This window comes from Mustela nivalis (assembly GCF_964662115.1).
Source record: "Mustela nivalis genome assembly, chromosome: 18".
Classification (NCBI taxonomy): Eukaryota; Metazoa; Chordata; class Mammalia; order Carnivora; family Mustelidae; genus Mustela; species Mustela nivalis.
The window spans coordinates 9,343,811-9,363,095 of NC_139037.1; the positions used below are offsets into that span (position 1 = coordinate 9,343,811).

Genomic DNA, 19,285 nt, shown 5'->3' on the forward strand with positions numbered 1-19,285 from the left:
ATGCCCTGCACGTGCCTATTGAGTTTTGAGGTGACTGACTTGAGAAATTTTCTCCTGTAGACACCAATACACAGTATTCCAGGAGGGAAAAAAAAAAAAAACTCATCCACATCCAATGAAGAACCCATCTCTGTGTTATAGTGCCAAGAGCTAAAGCAGAAAGAAAATAAGAAACTGGGGAATGATCTGAAAATGCATCTACAAGGAATATTACCCTCAAAGACAGTGTCTTCTGTTAGCAAATAAAAGGGACTTCCAAGGTGAAGGGTTTCTGGAGGTGCATTGTGATTCATGCTATTGTGTACTCTGGGATACCTACTAATGGCTCTTGCCCCTCCTCCTTGCAAAGAAAACGCTGGGTTTATCTGGCAGCAGTGTGCACCACCCCAGGGTTCCCAGATGACCTGCATCATCTAAGTTAATCAAGGCAACCCATTCTCTTTGCTAGTGATCGGTTGGGAGATAAACATATAACCCGGTTCTGGCCAATGAGATATTAAGGAAAGTCTTCTGAGAGTTTCTGGAAAGGTTTTTTCCTCCTGGAAAGAGAGGGGCTCTGGAAAAGAGAGCTTGCATTCTACTTGGAACTCTGTGGTGTTAAGACATGGTGTGTGGAGTTGAGGTGGATGCAGCAGACACACTACTGGGACACTAGAGCTAGCAGGAAAGATGAACAGAAGAGCCTGGATCTTGGATGACATCGCTGCGTCACAGTAATCAATGTCCTTCTGCTTGGGGCCACTTTGTGACAGCTACACAGTTTCTAGCACACAGGTGTGCACACTCCCTCCCTTGATGGAACCCAAGGTGGCCAGGAAAGATGGGTCTTTTAAGGCATGTGGTCTGCTTCTCCATGTTAGCAGTCAAACACCTCACATATCACATGCGGGTTTCAACCAGCCTTGCAAGAACACGCCATTCCTGAACAGCAATCACACCAGGGTCAAGCATAACCCACGTGGGTAGAACGTGGCCAACTGGAATAAGCACTGGTCTCTGACACCACTGAGGCCCTAGATCTCTTTCAGCTGCCTGGAGTAACCAGGGTCTGGTTTGTCATGGTCACCAATAATAAGTCAAGGGTTGTTCCTCCTATCGTAGCCTTCTTTGGGATCAACTGTAAGTGGTGTTTACTAGGGTGAGGAGGGAGTAGATGGAGAGGACTGAAATCTCCAGCATGGCCTGTGTTGGCTGGCATGATCCGGCCCCTCCGGCTTGCCTCTCTCCAAACTCAGTCACCACCTCTCTACCACTTTCTCTTTGCCCTAAACTACAGTGGTTTATGGCACAAATGCCTTTGCATACACTGCTGTCTCTGAACAAATGATCCCCCATTGCTCCGAGCCTTCGTTAAGACCTGAGCATAGTTCCTCAAGACTCGTTTCTCTAGGCAGCCTTCCCAGCCCTCCAGAATTTGTTCTAGTTGTAGTTCATTTAATATCCTATGTCTCTCCTGATAGTGCTTACCTTTCTTTTGGTTTAAAAAATATGTTAAGTGAGTTGCTCCTTTAATGTCTGTTACACCCAACAGTATGTTAATAACATTAGGCAGGGACCGTGTCTTAGTCATTCCAGTATCCCTAGAGCTTTGCCTGGTGTCGGACACATAACAGGTACAATAAACTTGCTGAACAAATGACAGCTCTCCAAAGAGAAGTTAAAATGCTGCAGACACTCCCATCACCGGGGACGCTCTCAGAGACAATTACCGAATTAGAACTGGAAGCTGCTTATACAGTTAGGACAAAAATATTTCTGGTAACCAGAACACCTGATTTGTTGGGAGAGTTTTCAGGGCTGGTAATTTAAGGACCCACATTCCTCTTATCTTTTCATTCTGCTGTTCCCTTCAGGCAATCGGCTTCTCTTCTTGCACCGGCTTCATTCATGGTTCAGAGTCTGCTGCCACGGTTCTAAAGTGAGAAGATAATATGCTGAGGCAGAAAAATGGAACCTCTCCTCCTTGGGCCCTCATTCAAGAATGAGGGAGCTCTTCCAGGACACCCCTCCCTAGCCAGCGTTGTGCCACACGCCCATCCTTGAATTAACCATTGACTGGCGAGGGAAGGGCATTCTGATCATTGGAGAGTTAGACCAAAGGAGAGTCACCCTGAGGCCAGGAGGGGAACCCAGCTGCACTGATTCCATGAACACAGCCATGATTGTATGAGCAAGGAGGAAGCTGAGTGCGTGTGCCTATGTGGTGCTAATGCTCAGAATGAGGAGAGGAGACGTTTTATAAGCATCCGAGAATGGCTGCCACCCATCCTCATGGTGCATTCACAGGAGGAAATTCATCAGAAGAAATACCGGCAACAAAATACAGGGTACAGCCAAGGAAGAAAAGTGTCATTTGAAGGAAAAGAGAATCACCATATGAAAGTACTCAGTAATGAATTCAGCACTTATAAAATACCTTCTAAGCATTTCTCCCTCATTAACAGTGGCTCCTAATTTATCCCTGCCCCCCGATACCTTTTTGGCTGAGCTGACAGGCAACTGTAGCGATCTTCTAACAGCATAAGGCAAACACAACCAATGGAGACTGATTACAATGCAGAATCGCAAATCTCTCCCAAAGTGTGAGCTTCCGTGAAATCGATGCAGGTTATTTCCGAGATCTGCTTCAAGTGCAGGCTAAGGAACTCATAGAAGCACAGTGGTTAACAACTGAGTTGAATATAGGATGATAAGCACTAATACACATAATATTTGGGTTAAAGGGCCAAAAAAAAAGGGGACTTCTGATAAAAATTCATGAAGTTCCTGGATGCTGTTTTTATCAATAAGACCTTCTTTATGTTACTTATGTGAAAGTCAGCTGTGAAGGGCAAGGTCTATAATATTATCATATAATTTGGCAGGAAAAATTAACCATCCTCTCCGCTCCCCCTCTTGAAATTAACATCTGACTCATTTTTCCATTCTAAAATTCTGCAGAGCTGCTATTATGGCCTACATTTAGGGCCACAATATGAACTTACTCTTATAATTTATAGCTACAGCTTCCCCTCCATGGGTAACACAGTGTGGTTGCCTTTCAATGGGACTTACGGCCACATTTTAAGAAAGCAAATGATCTTGAAATAATAAGGACCTCCGGTATGCTAAAATGATGATTATTAAGATGCCCTAGAAACATTCTTTATGATATGATGTTAAGTATAAAGACATGGGACACCAAAGGCTATGCAAGATAACTATAACCATGTAAAAATATTTCTGTGTTTGGATCAGATCTGAGGCAAAAGTTAAAGCGGGCACATACAGGGGAATTAAAGCTAATTCTTTTCTCCCTTTTCCTTTTAGCCCTCCCAAATATATTTTATTCTTAATAATTTTTTGTTAACAATAAGCCCAGGAAATCAATATGCTTTTGAGCTGTTTAGTCTAGCACTATAGTAGTGCTGTGCACTGATTACGGACAGACAGGACTTATGCTCACAGGGCATGAAAGGCAACCTCTGAGATGCCCCCGGGACCCCCATCCTCTGCTATTCACGTCATTGAGTTATATCCACCCTTGAATGTGGACTCAATTGATCAACGCCCTTCCAAAAAATCCAAAACGGCAGAAGACATGGAACGTCTCTTCCAATATCAGGCCATAAAGATCGTGGCTTCCATCCTGGGTGTTCGGCCTCTCTCCCTCTTTGCTCACTCATGCTGAGGGAAGCCATGTTATGGAGCTACCTGACAGACCTGAGGGCAAAGATCTGGTGTCTGCTCCCGAGTACCTCATGAGGGAGCTCAGTTCACACCTACACACACACACACCCATCCAAGGGCCCCAGTTAAGCCTTGAGATGAGAGCAGACCTGGCCAATACCTTCACTACAGACTTCAGAGGGACGCTAAGCCAGAGGGAACCAGCTAAGCCACACCTAGATTCCTGACCCACAGACCGGAGACATCAATGTTATATTTACCAGTATTGTGCCTGGAAACTTCTTTTAATCTTTGAGGACAGAATTACAAAACTGCTTTTTAGAAATCAATAAATGTTATTTATGTATTTTTATATAATAGTATTGATAGCAATCTTAATTTGAAAATTTAAAAAAAAACACATAAAGGAAAGTTTAAAGTACTCTAGAGTTTTTTAGATGATGAAAAACAAAGACTTCCCTACCACATTCTCCCCGTACTTACTGAGGGGCTGAGAGTATGGCAAAGATAACTAACAGCTTTGGAATCAGAAGCTGAACATGCCAAAGCCATATATCAATGGCGGAAGGTTCCATAGATTTTCAGGTGGAAACCTGGCTGCTCGACTGCTTGAGGCAAGCTCGGGGCCTCCTTCGCTGTAGAGGTGACCTTGATCCCATAAGCAGAGAGATCCAGGTAGAGGTTGTGGGCTCGGATTTCGGGTGTGGGCACCTGGAGGGAGAAGCAGGTTGGGGAGATTATGAAGAGAAGCAATTCTGACAACAGAATTGGCTGATTCTGACCTCGGCCTGGTATGGATCGGCACATGTTATTGCTTGTGATTTCAGCTAGCGTTCGCTGAGAGCCCAGTATGTGCTAGACATGGCATGGGGCTCTGTGTACCAAGATATAAAGGATGTAGTCTCTAACTGTAAGTCTAGGCCCCAAACCAGAGTCAGCGGCATGGTGTAATAAGATGGATAAAGAGTTAAGGTATGTCTGAGCTCCAGTTCTGACTTCTTCTACCAACGAGGTGATCTTATGTGTTCTTTTGTGAGGGCCACCATAACAACTTAAAACAGACCAGGTTACTTAAACAATAAAAAATGACTTTCTCACAATTCTAGAGGCTAGAAATCTAAGATCAGATCAGGGCCCTTACAGGATTAGTTTCTTTTTTTTTTTTAATTTTTAATTTTTAAAATTTCTCTTCAGTGAACCAGAATTCATTGTGTATGCACCACACCCAGTGCTCCATGCAATCCGTGCCCTCCATAATACCCACCACCAGGCTCACCCAACTTCCCACCTCCCCATCCCTTCAAACACCTCAGATTGTTTTTCAGAGTCCATAGTCTCTCATGGTTCACCTCCCCCTCTAATTTCCTTCAACTTCCTTCTCCTCTCCATCTCCCCATGTCCTCCGTGTTATTTCTTATGCTCCACAAATAAGTGAAACCATATGATAATTGACTCTCTCTGCTTGACTTATTTCACTCAGCATAATCTCTTCCAGTCCTGTCCATGTTGATACAGAAGTTGGGTATTCATACTTTCTGGTGGAGGCATAATACTCCATAGTGTATATGGGCCACCTTTTCCTTAGTTTCTACTGAGGTCTCTCTCCTTGATTTGCAGATGGCCACCTTCTCCCTCTGGCCTCACATGATTGCCTCTCAGTCTGTGTGCCTTGTATCTTATCCTTTCTTCTTGTAAGGACACCAGTCATACTGGATTAGTGCCTCACATAGCACTCATTTTATCTTAATCACTTCTCAAAGACTCTTTCTCCAAAGACAGTCACATTCTGAAGTAGTGGAGGTTAGGACTTCAACATATGAATTTGGGAGTGGGGTGACATACAATTCAGCCCATAAATCACTCAACTGCTTCATGCTGAAAAAGTCAAAGATGGTCTGGGACTTAAAATCAACACATATTGAAAGAAGAACAATATTGCCACTAATCGAGCAGGGACAGAAGACACATAAATAACTGCAAAATCCACAGGAAACATTTTCTCTCAAGCTCAGGTAAGTACCAGCTATAGGATGCCATATGATTGGAACCATTGTATCTTCCCATGCCCACTTCTCAGAGTAGTACCTAGAAAATAGTAGGCACTCAATCAATAAAGGTTCAATGAGTGAATGAAAGTCTGATTAGAAATATACATAAAATATAGTACAGATGGTTGGGTAATAACAACTCCCACGATGCTTGACTATAACCTAGTTATTTAAATGCTTATCTTCACAGTGTCAAAATGAAACAGATTTCTTGCTCATATCGTACCAATTACTGTGTCTCTTCCAATTCTTTTTTAATATGTGGGTGTATGCTTAACCTACCAGTTAGCAGATGCTTGTTCTGCCTCAGCAATTAATAAAATCATTAGTTTTCATCTCTAAAATATTCTATATTTTATTCTATATTCTATACTGCCTTTGAGGGGGGCAATGAGCCTTTGGAGATAGAACAAGATTGAGTTTGAGATGCGAGCAACAGAAGCCTTCATCAACAGATGAACAGGTTAGCACAACTTCTGTGACTCACGCCATCTCCTGTGTTACTCCAGTGCTTCTCAGACTCTAACGGGTACCAAAGTTACTCAGAGATCTCAACAAAACACAGATTGCTGGGACCCACTCTCCATAGTATCTGATTCTGGGGCTCTGGAGTGCACCCTGAGCACTGGCATCTCAGCTGGTTCCTGGTCATGCCAACGCTGCTTGTCTAGGGAGCATATGGTAAGAGCCAAGGAACAACACCAAGATTTCTCAGCTCAGGCATTACTGACATGGGGCCCAGATAATCCTTGAGGGTAGGGTTGGTGCTGTTCTGAACATCATAGGATATTTAGTAAACATCCCTGCTCCCTAGATGCCACAGCACATTCTCCTCCTAGTGTGACACTCAAAAATGTCTCCAGGCATTACCAAATATACCCAGGTACAATCAACCCCAGCTAAGAACTACCGGTCTGTAGCATTTTCTTCTGACTTACAGAGTCAATTGCTGATATGTACTTCCATCTCTGCACCCAGGGCAGCAGAGATGAAGTTTTAACAATGATAGCTAATAGTCATTCATTCAATATGTAATAGATACCACGCATTGGCTGAGACTTTTGCATATCTTATATATGCAAACATGATATATGCAAACACATTTGCATATATTATCCAATAAAATTCTTACAATAAACATTGATGTAGGTGCCAAGATCAGTGACATTTTCACATTTGAAGGAACTGAGACACAGTGGATTGAGGTAAACTATTTTGTGTAACCATATGGATTAAGAACTGATTGTACAACTTGTGTAAAAGCCTCTGGAGAAGGCGTTATTATCCCCATTTTAAGATGGGGAAACTAAGCCTGGTTTTTGGACTAAGGCTTAGAGAAGCTGAGGAAGTTGTCTGGGTTGCAGACCCAGTAAGGGGTGGAGCCAGTCCATTCTAGGACATGTTCTCCACCTTCACATACTTTTGTTGTTGTTGTTCTACGAGGTTCCCTTTTTTTCTGAGATGAATCAGTATTCAGACACTACTACTAACTCGAGTCCAAAGTTTATTTGGATATTTACTCAAATATCCTCCAATGTCCTTTCTCTGTCTTGTGAGCTCATCAAGGACACTGCTTTCTATTTCGTTGTCATGTCTCCTTAGGTCTCCTTGACCATGACTTTCCTTGATTTTAATGGCCTTGACCATTTTGAGGAGTGCTAATTAGTTATTTTGTAGGATGTACCTCAACTGGGATTTCTCTAATATCTTTCTCATGGTTAGATTGGGTTAATGGGTGTTTGGGGAAAATGCCACAGAGATAAAGTGCCATTCTCATCACGTCACCTCGAGGGCAACACCTACCACCATGACTTATTGCTACTGATGTTGACCTTGATCTCCTGGCTGAAATCCTGGTTTCTCCACTGCAGTTACTCTCCCCTCCCTGCTTTGTCCTTTCCATCCTGTTCTCTCTGGAAGGAAGTCCCTGTGAGCAGCCCACGTCTAAGGAACAGGAGACATGCTCCACTTCCCTTGAGGGTGGAGTACATACAGACATTATCTGGAACCTCTCTGGGTATTTTTAAACATTTTTTTGTTTCCTTTCCAGTTCCTTGCACATAATAAAGGTTTATGAAATGTTTCTGAATAAAAGAATAAGGAAACATTATTAGAGCTAGTATTTTGTTCCACTTACTCATTTCTCCTGAACCAACAGTCTATAAGAGAACTTCTTCTCTCAACTATGGATGACGTGTGAATCTATAAGCCTTCAAGGGCAGAAACCAGGCTTGGCTCCCTTTGTGGGGTAAGGTCTGACACACTGAAAACGTGGAGCCTGACATTTTAAAATGTGTTGTTTTTTTTTTTTTCTTGCATCTCAACCCAAGTATGATCAGTGATCAATTTTGGCTTCGAAATTGTACTATATTATATAAGCTACTACCATTACATGGCAGGGGAGGGGGCATTGCAATCAGAAAAAAAAAGTCTATAAATATGCCTGGGGCAGGGGGGGATAATGGAAAACAAAGATAGGAAACACTGCTCCCAGATGATGCTCAGTAGGTAAACAAGAGAGCTTGGGTAGAATACATGGCTAAAACTGGTGTCCAGGGAAAATCAGAGATCTGGTCCTGTTTGCCCACTTAAGAGTTGAGGAGAGTGAGACCAAAAAAGATTTGAGTTGAGCCTTGAGCCCTTCCGAAAACTTGTAGCAGACCCAATACAAGAAATAGGAGCTTCTGAGGCCGAGATGATCTCTCCTTCCACTTACATAAGGAAAGCATTTATCAGACAGCTGTTGTGCACCTGCTTTCCTGGTCATGTTCCCAACATTCATCAGTTGTACATACGCACCAGCCCAAGTAGGCAAAAAGAAGCAACAGAATCCAACATGGGTCAGAGCTTGTGGCCAATTTCCAAGGGACTTCAAAGCCCCATGATTCAGCTAAGAATTCGTTAAAGGTTTAAGGGCTTTTTGTACAGAAAGAAGGTTCTGAAAAGTTTGAGGTAGGCACTGACTTGATTTAAGAGACATTTTTTTTTTAAAGATTTTATTTATTTATTTGACAGACAGAGATCACAAGTAGGCAGAGAGGCAGGCAGAGAGAGAGAGAGAGAGAGAGAGAGGGAAGCAGGCTTCCTGCGGAGCAGGGAGCCCAATGCGGGGCTCGATCCCAGGACCCTGAGATCATGACCCGAGCCGAAGGCAGCAGCCCAAACCACTGAGCCACCCAGGCGCCCCTAAGAGACATTTTTATAGAACTACTCATAAAAGAGCAATCTTCCTTATACCCGGAAATTATGCAGAACAGAATTTTAAAATGCAGTTACCCCTGATGAAAACCTATTACACTGATGTGATTACCAATGATCTTTGGAAGTTCTACGTGTGCATTTACAGGATCTGCTAAGTGGAATGAAGACACTCATTAAGAACAACCAATTACTTCTTTTACTTATCATATTACAACTGCTATGCTAATAAACTCAAACAGTGAGCCATTAAAAAATTGCTATCTTTTTTCCTTCTCTTTTGCCAATGTACAAATCATGGACATCAAAACAGACATCTAGGGAGAGGGGAAGAAATCCAGAATTCTGTAAGTATATGATACTGTAACTGAGTGAGCAGTGCCTCATGATAAACATGCAGCATGTTCAATAAAATTAAATCCAAGTGGATGAGGCCCAGACATCCTTCAGCAATAATCAGAATGGCACAAAGGCAGTCATCAGGGCTTATGTGCAGATCTCTGTTTGGCAACATAGAGTCTATAGGTCAGATCTGCAGCTGTCTGTTTTTAAAATGTGTTTTGCTGGAATACAGCCACACCTACTTGTTTACGTATCGCCTGTGGCAGGACAGACTCTCTTTTTGTAGGAGATAGTAGCCTCTGTCTCTAGAGAAAGAGAATGTAGTAAAATCATTTGTGATTTGAGAATTTTTTAAAAGACTACCCAGTTCAGAAGTGTGCATCCACACGGAAATGCAGAGGGGATCGCACTTGAAGAGCTGGACACTGGAGTCGGTCTGGCTGGGCTGTGGGGGTAGGGCAGGTCCTTCAGTTGAGACACCCCAGGTGTGCTCAGAGTTCAGTGTTGGAGAAGGATGTCTGCCCTCCCTGGAGGTGCCCCTGCTGGGGTCAGCTGCTCAGTCTGTCTCTCTGGCAGCCAATAAGCCCCCTTCATCTGTCTGGCCATGCACAGGACCTGAACCACAGGGACCACAAAGACCAGTAACAAATGGGGGAAGAATCAGTCCATATACAGCCCAGTTCCCCTCTGCTTGCGGTTGTACAGGTTAAAGAATTACTTTTTGCTCCAGAGATGAAGCTAGAAATAGGTAGAGTCTTTTTTTCCTGTAAAATGAGTGAAGCCCAGAGAACTCAGCTTTGTGTGGTCAAACTCATGAAATCTTGAATGCCACCTCTCCTCTTTGGGGACCCATTAAGGGGAAAAAGGAAGCCCGTCAGCCAAAAAGGAGTTAGAAGGCTCTTGCAGTTCCAGAGACTGTTGAACTGGGTAGGGGGGGAAGGGGCTGAGCTGCTACCACATGCGGCTTCTCTTGTAGGTTTTTTCCAACACCAACTGGTTACCCAACCAATCCCTTCAAACCTGACGCTAACCTACAGGAATTCACACAGACTCCCCAGATCAAAGGCTCAGTCCCCTTAGACTGACCCCACTTGAGACACCAGCCCCAAACAGGGTGCCCAGGCTACCCACACTTCTTCCGGACCCATGATCCCCGCTCTGAGGTCCCACATTTGCTGCAACAACTCCCAGAATTCTGGAAAAACATTTTACTTAGCTTTACCAGTGTTGAATCAATTGAACAAGGAGGTCATGACACTGAGATGACTCTAAAACCTTGGTGGCTTGAGATAAACTGAAAATTAGGCCGGGATCTCCTTCAAGGTTAGGAAATCAAGCTGCCAATGACAACCAATCACCAACAGCCAAGGAGGTTTTAAACTGTAGCCAATTCACACCCGCCTTGCTTTGCTTCCACCTTGGCCCAAAGATAGTAGCCTCTCCTCCGGAGCTCCAATGAGTGCTGCCAAGCACACTGGGCTTGATAGCTTCCCCATTCTAAACGGTTTTGCTCAAATAAACTCTTTAAAATTGTTTCTGTGCCTCACTTTATCTTTTAATATTTCTGGCGTGAGACAGGGACCCCAAGGAGGACCGCCCCCCCCCCCAACACCGACATCCCCGAGGGCAGGAGCAATGAGGTGAGGGTACCTGCTGGGTCTCTTGGGCTCGCTGCTCCGGCTGCCCCAGGAGGTAGGGGGCACGTCCTTCTTGGAGCCTTTTGTGTTATGAGCTTTCAGGTCCTTTGAGCGTTTTGTTGTTGTTGTTGCTGTGTTTTTTTTTTTTTTTTTTTTTTTTTCCCCAGACGGTCTGCAAACCGGCCCCACTCAGACCACATCTGACTTAGAAACTGGGTGGCAGGTCGGTCCGGTGTCAGACTGGTTCCGACTCAGAAACCGGATGGGTCCGGGGTCAGACTGGTTCCGGCGTCGGACTGGTTCCGACGTGGAAACCGGATGTGCCCCGGATCAGACTAGTTCCAGGGTGGGACTGGTTCCGGTTAGGAAGTGGACCGGGTCTAGAGGGAGACCGGTTCCAGGAGCTCAGCCTGAACGGAGTCGGGTGCGAGAGCACAGGTAATAAAACTTCGTTTTAAGGCCCAACGAGCAGGTGAACCTTAACAGAAGATAATCTTGACTTCCAAGTGGCCACAATGGAGAACTTTTTTTTTTTTTTTTAAGATTTTTATTTATTTATTTGATAGAGATCACAAGTAGGCAGAGAGGCAGGCAGAGAGAGAGGGGGAAGCAGGCTCCCTGCTGAGCAGAGAGCCCGATGTGGGGCTCGATCCCAGGACCCTGAGATCATGACCTGAGCCGAAAGCAGAGGCTTAAACCACTGAGCCACCCAGGCGCCCCCAGAATGGAGAACTTTTAACCGAGATAAGGCCCGTTTTCAAAGTGCCTTACACAAAAAGGGGTCTGGATCAGGCACTCACTCGCTATAAAGAAGAGGGAAAATAATCTTTTCCTCCTCTAGCTTCTGGGGACCCGGATGAGACCTGCTGGGACACACCACTCACTCCGCAGCCTGAAGGCAGTGTCCTTGGAAAACTGGCAGAAGACGGCAAAGGGTAAGAATTCTTCCCAGAAACAGGGATCCCAGATCTTTATCTGGTGTGCCTGGTCGAGGGAGGAAGGTAAAATTTCATGTTGTCTCTTCCTCTCCAAATTCCTATTGGAAGGCATTAAAAAAAAAAAAGAAAAGAAAAAATTCATTCTCAGTCTTTTCTCTCTCTAGGACAGTTGTTGCTGTTTCCTTTGTCTCGTTTTCTATCTCTGAGAATTTGGCTTGGCAACCCCCAGGTTGGAGGCCCCCAAAATATGGCCAGATAGAATGTGGACCGTACCCCCGTTTGTGGCTGTGGTTCTACCAACGGTGGCCAGCTCTCCAGGGGATTGTCTCAGTCTTTGGATTTTCTTTGGGAGTGGCTCTGGGTCTTGGGAGATGCAGTATTCTTTGCATCTTCTTTGGGGATCTTCTCTTACATCCTTTGGGGAGTTTCTCTTGCCAGGAATAATATACTTACTGTTTGTCCCAAGTGAAACAGACAATATATTCAAAAGGATTTTTTGTTTGTTTGTTTGTTTTTTAAGTAGCTCTCTGGTCAGAAGTTGGTCAGATTGGAAGCTGATAAGTTCTTCTATTTTTAAGAACTTTTTTAAAGGCCTCTTCAAACCTAAGCTAAAATGAAAACTGTGTACCCAGAGGGAAAGAAAAACGTCCTGAAGCCTTTGCGGAAGGATTTACTGAAACATTCCAAAGAAACATAGCTCTAAATCTAGAACATTTTTTTTTAAAGCATTTCTTTTTTAAAAAAATTTTAATTATTTATGTATTTAGCTGTACATCCAGTGTGAGGCTTGAACTCACTGCCCCGAGATCATGAGCCACATGTTCCACTGACAGAACCAGCCAGGCACCCCCAGAATATGGGATTTTTTGATTTCCATCTTAGTTGAAGAACTTCTTCCTGAAATGCCTGATATAAAGCAAATGAAGGATAATGTAGTCGGATGGGTAGGTCCTTATTTTGATAGGGTATTACTCAGGTTGCAATCCAGCCTGTGAGGAATTAGAAATAACTGTGCTTGACTTACAAATCAGGTCTTTACAAAAACAAGAGATTTGGCTGTAGAAACTATTTAAAGCCCACTTATCCTCTTTACCAATCCCCAGACCTCTCCCGTTCATCTCAAAAATCTTGCAAATACTGTAAAGGATTTGGATTTAGAAAACAAAAGCCCTTTGTGAGAAACTTTTATCTTTTCTGACTTTGGGATATCTGTGTAGTACCTTATCTTCTCCAGGAAGCCAGAAGCCAGCCCTTGAAATGCAAACTTGAAGTTTGCATTTCCTGACTTTCTTGTCAGGAAACAAACAAACAAAACAAAACAAAAATCCTATTTGGGAAATTAGATGGATGAAAAATCTTTAAAGTCTTTTCCACAATTATTAGTAGAAGCTTTAGCCATCTGAGCAGGTAACCTTAATTTATTTAATCTGCCCGAAACACAATCTGGATCCAATTGTTCTTTCATAAACTAGTGAGTTTTGCATTACTGTACTTGTATCCTGGCTAAAATTTTAAAACTAAAGTGATAAGATCTCTGAGTCTGTATACATTTATGTGTGTTTGTATATATATATATATTAGAGGTATGTGGTATTTTTTAGATATGTGGTATTTTTCTATCCCTGGATGGTATTACCAAAATTGATTTGTAAAGAGCCCTATTACATTGGCTTAAAGACAAATAAGCATTTATGTACATTAAGTAGATTCTCACATATAGTAGTGAACTCAAGTGTTTTTTTCAATTCCATGTGATCCAGGATACTCGGAAAATAAAACCTAGTTTAAACTTGTTTGTTTATTTAAAACAGGCATATTTTTAAGGTTATCAGCATTGAATATAATACTTTTATTCCGTCTAGTTTAATGAAAGTCCGGTTATCTCGGTTAGAGAATTTGTCAGCAAAAACGATAAGGTGGGGGCACCTGGGTGGCTCAGTGGGTTAAAGCCTCTGCCTTCAGCTCAGGTCATGATCTCAGGGTCCTGGGATCGAGCCCTGTGTCGGGCTCTCTGCTCAGCGGAGAGCCTGCTTCCTCCTCCTCCTCTCTCTCTCTCTCTCTCTCTGCCTGTTTCTCTGCCAATTGTGATCTGTCTGTCAAATAAATAAAATCTTTAAAAAAGAAAACGATAAGGTGATGGTTAGCTGTTTAAGGTCTCATAAAATTTTTAAGCATAATTGAAGAAGAGTTGTTAAGAACAAGTAAATAGATTAAGTAAGATGAAAGTTCATAAATAAACTTTTCAACAGTAATGAGGCCTTTATGGTATGTCTATGTAAAAATAGTTTTCCAAAGTCCTTTTGGTAACTCCAAACCTTAAAGTTATACTGTGATAAGTTAAGTGCAGGATATTTATTAAATACCTAGATCATTTCCCAGACAGATAAAACACTGAAACATTAATTCCTGTACCCACGGGTTTATCTACCATGGGCTTCCTTTTACAGAGGAACTAAAGATATTTGGGCCTAGTAGTGAACACGTTTTTTGCAATATTGAAAAATTTACTAGGAGGAAGGATATACTTCTATAAATTGTGAAATGTATTTATAAATTTGCCGGGCCACAGCATACTAATATAACGGTCCACCGTTGGTTATTTCCTAATTTTCACCAGGAATTAAGAATTCTAAGGGCAAAGAATTCTAATCAATATATGTAATTAAAACTACTTAGAGGGGTTTCTTGGTGGCTCAGTAAGGGGTCTGCCTTAGGCTTTGGTCGTGATCCCGGGGTCCTGGGATGGAGCCCTGCATGGGGCTCCCTGCTCTGTGGGAAGCCCGCTTCTCCCTCTCCCACTCGCCCTGCTTGTGTTCCTTCTCTTGCTGTGTCTCTCTCTGTTAAATGAATAAAATCTTTAAAAAAAAAAAAAACTACTTAGGAATAGAAAAGGTGAAAGGAAACAACTATCTACAAAAAATAAGTAAGGAAAGTAGAACAAGTGATTGTTCCAGAATGAGGAGGGAAAAACCCACACAAAATCAGAATGGATATGAAAAAGTTGTAGAAGGTTTATGGGAAAGGAGTCTTGGAAATAGAATTTTATGTCTGGCCACACTGACTAAAATGTGAATGGGTTTGCTTAAGTTTTTAAAGAATGAGTTTTAATTATCAGAGGTATACTTATGCAAAATTGGAATCTTTTGCATAGAATATTTGGATTTTATAGAATATTTGGGTAGAATACTTTGCATCAGAATATTTGGTTTTCTTTCTATTAAAAGGACAAAGTTGTCATGGATGTTGATCTGTGCTTGGTAAGAGATTGTGAAAGGTTTTTTTTTGTTGTTTGTTTGTTTTTACCTTTTGGGTAACCTACCTGGAAAGCAAAGATGTTGTGTGTTACCAGGTAATTTACTATACTTCACATTGTCTTTATCAGTCCTTGATTATATAAGAAACCCTGGTCTTGGGGTGCCGTAGGTGGCTCAGTCTGTTATGCATCCAACTCTCAATCTCAGCTCAGGTCATGATCTCAGGGTCATGAGGTTGAGCACAGCCCTCACTCAGCTCAGAGTCTCTTTGAGATTCTCTCTCTCCCGGTCCCTCGGCCCCTCCCCACATTCTCTCATGCACTCATAAATAAATAAATAAATAAATAAATAAATAAAATCTTTTAAAAAAAGAAAAGCCAGTCTTCTCAATATTAAAAGAGCTAAATTTTGTTCACTACTGTGTAACCTTCTATATTCACCTTGAAAATTTTCTATTTTCATGCTTGTGAAATAGATAAATATTATTTCATAGTGATCTGAGATCCTCTTTAGGCCAATGTTCACATTTTCTGACGTTTTGGCAAGTTCCCCAAATCAAATTCGAAATGGACTATTTTGACCTATTTGACCATCTTCAGAAAGATTCACGGAAAGGACTCTGACCAGTACTCTAGCATACAGGTTTCTGATAACTTGAAGACCTAAAATTAAACTGGATAAGAATTTTCAGAATGAATGGAAAAACTGGATTCAAGCAGAATAAGAACTAATAATATGAGACTGAATATACTGATAAGGATGCTTATCACTTTTTTTTTTGCAAGTTTTTCTTTGAAATATTGCTGGCTTCTTAATATTTTATTTTTCTAGAGACCGAAGGAAGTATAGTTACCGAGGTTCATTTTGTGATGACTGAGACCTCCAGACATGGTCTCGAGGACTTCTACTGAAATAAGTTTGAAAGCCAGACTTATACCCCCAACATCTTTGGACTATTCAAACTCCTGTGATTCTTTGACACACTTGTGAGGTTAGAAAAGCGAGGCTTCAAGTGGGAGACTTTGGGATAAGTCAGGCTGGCCCAAGCAGTTCATTTTTACAGTGAAACATTGGCTCTTTTTATCCTGGTTATGAATGGCTGACATGCCCACCATCTCTCAATTTGGACCACTCTGGTTAATGGCTCATGTGTGTAAGATCAGTTCCTGGAAGAGTGGGGAATGGGTTCTCTGACCAGTTTTGTTTGAGATGATCCATGTTTTGTCCAAAGATTGAGCATCCTGGGTTGATGCCAAGTCATATTGATTGCATCATTAACACAAATTGATTGGAGAAGTCACAGTCCCTACCACTCCCCATGCTGATGATTCAGCCTGTGGAGTTGCCATTGTGCAGTCAGCTGGGAAGATCACCTGGGCAAATATTCTGGAAACCACCTGGTTGAGTGCTCTTTGTAAATAGGCTCTCAGAGGTGGAACAGACTTGTCTGTGGACCATAAATGGGTTAATAATCAACCTGTCAGCTTAAAGTGGAGTAAGTGGGAAAAATGGTGTGAAAGACCCTCTGCTTACCTGTCTCTTCTCTAGTCTTGGGAAGGCGGCATTTGCTCCATAAGCATTGCAGGATTCCACCACATAGTCTGGACTGAGCCCCAGCACAGAGCAGGTCTCTCCATGGGAGCCCTCAGCCACCACAATGATTTTGGGTCATTCTGGTACCACTGCCTTCCTCATAAAGTCATCTGTAAACTAAGACACAGAGATGGGCTGATGATGAACAGAGCATGCACTGACACATAAAATGACGTGGATGTTTTCTGTGGATGAACAAGGAAGGCAGTGACAAGCAAACAGACATGGCTATTCTGTTTATTGCTGCTACTATTATTAACGATTTTATTATTCACAATAATTTTATTAACTCTTAGAATTATAAGTGCAGTTTAGTAACTATTTCTTATCCTAGCCATGTGCTAAGAGTTTTACATGTATGCTTGCATTCAGCCTCAACAGTTTTTTGAGGTGGGCATTATTATTAGGCCCATTTTTATAGATGAGAAAAATGAAGATTGGAGAAGTAATTATCTGATATCTAAAGATCTAAGTGTCGGAGTCCTAACTGAACATAGGTATCCTGTTTTAAAGCCCCCCCCTTTTTTTGCCATTGCTTTGGTAAGTTTTAGAGACACAGAAAGGAATAAAACGGTGTCTTCCCTCAGACCTAGAAGGTTAGATGACTCATTTGCATAAATAATTGTCAGAGAAGAATGCAATATTTTGCCCCTTTTAAAGTTGGGTTATCTTTTTATTATTGCATTGTAAAGGGCTCTGTGTGTATCCTAAATACAAATCAGATACATGATTTGCCAATATATGTTATCCCATTCTGTTGATTTTTTTTGGTGGTGTCCTTTGAAGCACAGATGTCTTGATTTTGATGAGTGTGATTTGTCAATTTTTTTTCTTTTGTTGCTTGATCCATTGCCCAATCCAAAGTCACAAAGACTTATACCTATGATTTCTTCTGTTTTATAGTTTCAGGTCTTACATTTAGATAGTAGACCCTTTTTAAAAGATTTTTATATTTTTTTATAAACATATAATGTATCACTATCCCCAGGAGTGCAGGTCTATGAATCGCCAGGTTTACATACTTCACAGCACTCGCCATAGCACATACTCTCCCCGATGTCCATAACCCCACCACCCTCTCCCTACCCCGCTCCTCCCGTCATCCTTAGTTTGTTTTGTGATAGTAAGTGTCTCTTATGGTTTGTCTCCCTCCCAATTCCATCTTGTTTCATTTATTCTTTTCCTACCCCCCAGACCCCCCACATTGCATCTCCACTTCCTCATATCAGGGAAATCATATGATAGTTGTCTTTCTCTGATTGACTTATTTTGCCAAGCATAATACCCACAAGTTCCATCCAGGTCGGATACCCTTTTTGAGTTGATTTTGGCATATGGTCTGAGGAAAGGTTCTAAATGGAGTCTGAGGCATATAGCTATCCATTTGTCCCAGCATCATTCATTGGAAAGGTTATTTTCCCCCTTTGAATGATCTTGGCCCCTTGTCAAAAATCAATTCCCCCAAAATATACAAGTTTATGGTTGGACTCTCAATTTTATTCCACTGATCTGTGTCTATCCTTATGCTAGGATCACATTGCCTTAGTTACTCTAGACTTGCAGTAACTTTTGAAGACGGAATATGTGAATTCTCCAGTTTTGTTTTTTCCTTCTCCGCAATTGTTTTGTCTACTCTAGCTCCATGCATTTCCATATGAAATTTAGGATCAGCTTGTCAGTTTCTTTATGTCTTATGTCTTTTTTCTTCTGCCAAGAAGTCAGCTTGGATTTTGATCCTGATATCATTGATTCTCTGGATCAGTTTGTGGATTCTACAAGGCCTCACTCTGTGACAAACCCTGTACTAAGCATTTTACTGTCTTCAAATCATTGCATTCTCAAAGAACCTAATGATAGAGGTACAGTTACCATGCCCATTTTAGACACAGACAATGAGGCTTTTAGAGTGCTCGAGGTCCGGTTTCTTGAGAAATAGATTCAGAGACAAGATTTGCATGCAGCAGGTTTATTGGGGTGTGTCCTCAGGATTAACATCTGGGGGGGCGGGAGGGAAGCTGTGTTGTGTGGCAAGAGTAGGTGAGATGGGATACAGTTACGGCGGAGATCTCAGCTGATCCCGCGGGAAGAGCAAGGGCCCAGAACTGAGTCAAGGGGACTGGTTTTTGTCTCTCGTTATCAATGTAGGCATAATGTTGGGTGAAACAGCTCCCTCTATTCAAGGGCAGTTCATCAGGAGGGACTCCTGGAGCAACCAGGAGCAAACACTTTGAGCAGCTGGGAGAATTGAGTACCTGCACCCTAGAAGGAGGATGTGGGATATACCACAGCATTAACTACAAGGCAGTTATTGCTTGTCATAGGTCATGCAGTGAGTAAATAGCAAGGGGTAACATCTGAGCCCCGTCAGTCTCACTCCAGACTCCTTACTCTTAACAGTCACACTAAATTCACTCATTTGCAGAAATTCAGTTAGTGTTTTAATTATCCAAAACATCCCTTGCTGTGGACTGAATATATGTGCTCCCCCCAAATTCATATGTTGAAGTCATAACCTCCAAGGTGATGGTATTGGGAGGGTGGGATTTGGGGAGGTAATTGAGTCGTAAGGGCAGAGCCTTCATGAACATGATTAGTGTCCTTATAAA

General features: G+C 42.2%; 2 long non-coding RNA genes across 4 annotated transcripts in view; one reads left to right on the forward strand and one right to left on the reverse strand.

The window, feature by feature from the left end:
• Positions 1-1,683: 1,683 nt before the first annotated feature.
• On the reverse strand, positions 1,684-11,118 carry LOC309853135. Its single transcript, XR_014305530.1, has 3 exons — positions 10,908-11,118; positions 2,476-2,637; positions 1,684-1,913 (listed from the first exon to the last, which is right to left on the reverse strand). It is a non-coding gene; the product is annotated as an uncharacterized lncRNA (long non-coding RNA).
• Positions 11,119-11,240: 122 nt separating this feature from the next.
• Positions 11,241-19,285, forward strand: part of LOC309853714 — a 72,306-nt gene continuing 64,261 nt past the window's right edge. For all 3 annotated transcript variants that reach the window (XR_014305889.1, XR_014305890.1, XR_014305891.1), the window contains exons 1-2: positions 11,241-11,332; positions 11,736-11,829. This is a non-coding gene — a long non-coding RNA (uncharacterized lncRNA). The remainder of the gene's footprint in view (positions 11,333-11,735; positions 11,830-19,285) is intronic.